This window comes from Rhipicephalus microplus, chromosome X (genome assembly GCF_043290135.1).
Source record: "Rhipicephalus microplus isolate Deutch F79 chromosome X, USDA_Rmic, whole genome shotgun sequence".
In the NCBI taxonomy this organism is placed as follows: Eukaryota; Metazoa; Arthropoda; class Arachnida; order Ixodida; family Ixodidae; genus Rhipicephalus; species Rhipicephalus microplus.
The window spans coordinates 50930344-50933289 of record NC_134710.1 but is presented as its reverse complement, the minus strand read 5'-3'; the positions used below and the strand labels follow the sequence as shown (position 1 = coordinate 50933289).

Genomic DNA, 2946 nt, shown 5'->3' with positions numbered 1-2946 from the left:
CGCTGCATAATCCTTCACTGGTAACCCAATATATATATATAGGCACTGGATGTTAATTAACCTCCATGGTAGTGCTGGTGGGAGCTTTCTCCTCTGCGTTGTTAAACAATAAAAATTCACAGCATAAGCGTTAACTAAAAGCGGACTGTAGGTCTCTGTGCTCAAACGGGGTCCTCTGTCTCTCACTGGCTATTAACCCATTATTGCCCCTTGTTGCATATCTGCAACACCCATGTCCGTGCCCTGCCGATTGCAAGGATCCTAATGCACCGGTATAAGTTGTTCATACTATGTTATTTTGAGGGTTCTTCGTTCCACGCAGTACAATTTTCAGCCGCTTGGGGGCCACATTCGTCGTATCTGCAGTTTTCAAAATGGCAGCATCCATGTCGTCGTCGAGCTCCGCAAACAAGGTACTGTAAATGTTTTTTTATGAGCCCTCAAGTTAACCTGCGCTGCTTTTTTCACTGAATGTGTGTTCGAAACACTCTTGACAGTAATCTAGAATCCAAAAGTTAGTTTTTTGCTTGCTCTGTTCGAGAAAATATTTTTTGCACGTGGTGTGTTGCACATATGCAACAGTTGGCACTAAATGCCACAATTTTCTTTGTTGCAAATATGCAACATGACTTTTCTGGTTAAAACGCGTCTTACATATCGTGACACGCATTCGTTTGGAGTGTGTGAACGGATGTTTGTTTGCTAATTTTGCTGTTTTAACAATTTTTCAGGGACATACTGCAATTTCAACCTCAACATTCTATTCTGTTCTAAAAGAGAGGCCGAAGCGTTTTGTTCATGCAAACCTGCTGGATGTTATCGACGCTAATGAGAGCGATTTTTCCGCTGATGAAAAAAAAGTGACGAAGAAGTGTCTGGAGACAGCAGTGATGAAGGAGATGCCATCCAAACTGAGGTAAAAGAAGCTGAGGAAGAGGTTGCTACCTCGACGAATGCGCCTTCTGTAGATCGGACACCGCGGAACATGAAAAGGCGGTACACATGGGTGAAAAAGGATTTTGATATCGAGGCAGGTAGTTTCGAGAACAACTTTCCGCTGGCACCTGCAGAGCCGCTGAGTGCAGTGGAATACTTTGACGTGTTTGTTTCTCGATCCACGCTAAAGGCTGTCGTTGATGAAAGCAATAAGTACTACTTTCAAAAACATGGAACCACTCTAAACCTCACCGTAGAAAAACTTACACCTGTGCTGGGCATGTTTTTCAGGATGGGACTTGTAAACATGCACAGGGTTCGTGCGCATTGGGAAAATGAAAGTAGATATGAATTAGTAGCCCAGGTAATGTCCCATAACAGATTCGAAAAGATCACAAGCCACCTGCATTTTTTCGATAATGAAGCGGCCAATGACAAAGTAAAAGAAGACAAATGCTGGAAAGTGCGCCCATGGCTCAGTTCCTTGCGCAGCAACATGGTTGTCTTGCCTCAAGAAAAAAAATCTGCAGTGGACGAAATCTTGATCCCTTTCTGTGGGCGGTGTTACGTTCGTCAGTACATGCCTAATAAACCAAAGAGTAAATGGGGTCTAAAACTTTGAGCACGTTCCGGGGAATCAGGTCTGTGTTAGGATTTTGATGTCTACCAGCGCTGCAACAAAGGTTTTTATGGCAGCCAGGGTGGCTACCAGCTTGGGTTGGGAGCTGCTGTCGTGCTCCAGCTGTGTTCCAGCCTACCGAAGCGCGACGACAACCTAGTCGTCGCTGATAACTTCTTCACAGGCCCTCAGCTTGTAGAGGAGCTTTCAAGAATGGGAATTTTCTATATTGGTACAGTTCGTGAAAACAGACTGAGCTGCAGCAAGTTGATGGAGGAGAAATTGATGAAAAAGCAAGGTCGGGGCACCTGTGATACTTCAGTCACTTTGTGTGACCAAAAGACAATGGCGGCAGCGAAGTGGCATGACAACCGCACTGTTACTCTTCTTTCGAACTGCATTGGTGCTGACTCGCTTACATCAGTCAAAAGGTGGGACAGCAAGGAGAAAAAGCACATTTTTGTCGATTGTCCAGCGATCACTTCTTCCTACAACAGATCAATGGGTGGCGTGGATCTTCTTGACAAAATGGGCTTCTCCTATCGCTTTTCTAACAGGTCTAAACGCTGGTATGTATATTTGTTTTGGCACACGCTCAAAATATCAGCTGTTAATGCATGGTTCATGCACAAGAAAATTCTCCAGCAGCACAAACGGCCGCCTACATCCTTGAGAGAATTCCTCTCCGAGCTCGAAACAAGTCTGATCTTACTCAACAAACGACCACCAGGGCGCCCTTCGATTCAGAATGTCACACCATTCAAGATAGTGTGCCTAAATGTCCCCCGGGATGTCAGAAGAGACAGCAAGGAGCACTGGCCCACATGGAATGCAAAACAGAACCGCTGTAAGGCATGCCCAGGAGGGTACACTTATGTTTCGTGTGCCAAGTGTAAGGTGATGTTGTGTTTCAACAAAGACCGTAACTGTTTTGTTAGTTTTCACCAGTAGGCACCAAACAGCTATGCTTCAGTTTTGTGCTTTCTTCAATTTGAAAATTCGCCAAAATAATTGGTGGCAATAAAAAGTTTTTTTTCACTTGGCTTGGCCTCCATTTTATACACTACTGCCCATTGTTGCACATATGCAACATCCCATTAATAATTTACAGACTATATCTTCAAGTTTTTTATTGAACATTTGTACTCCTAGTGACTCTAAGAGCATGGCCAAGAAATATTTTGAAGTTTGAAGAAATGTTTCTCATACTGGGAATTATTGGGTTAAGCAGCAATTGGCATGTTCTAGTAGGAAACACCGGTTCATCACTGCGTGCTCTCCGCCTCTTCAGGTTTTTCTCCTGCACAACACTGCGTCGAGCGCCACGGTCAGCGTTGCTGCCAGTGTAAACGTTAGCACCCGCTGCTTTGCATCTACGCATGGTTCCTTGT

General features: G+C 44.5%; 1 long non-coding RNA gene across 1 annotated transcript; it reads left to right on the top strand.

Annotated features, from left to right (window-relative positions):
• The first annotated feature begins 234 nt into the window (after window positions 1-234).
• Window positions 235-2593, top strand: LOC142775213 (uncharacterized). Its single transcript, XR_012886698.1, has 2 exons — window positions 235-413; window positions 732-2593. It is a non-coding gene; the product is annotated as an uncharacterized LOC142775213 (long non-coding RNA).
• Window positions 2594-2946: the final 353 nt, after the last annotated feature.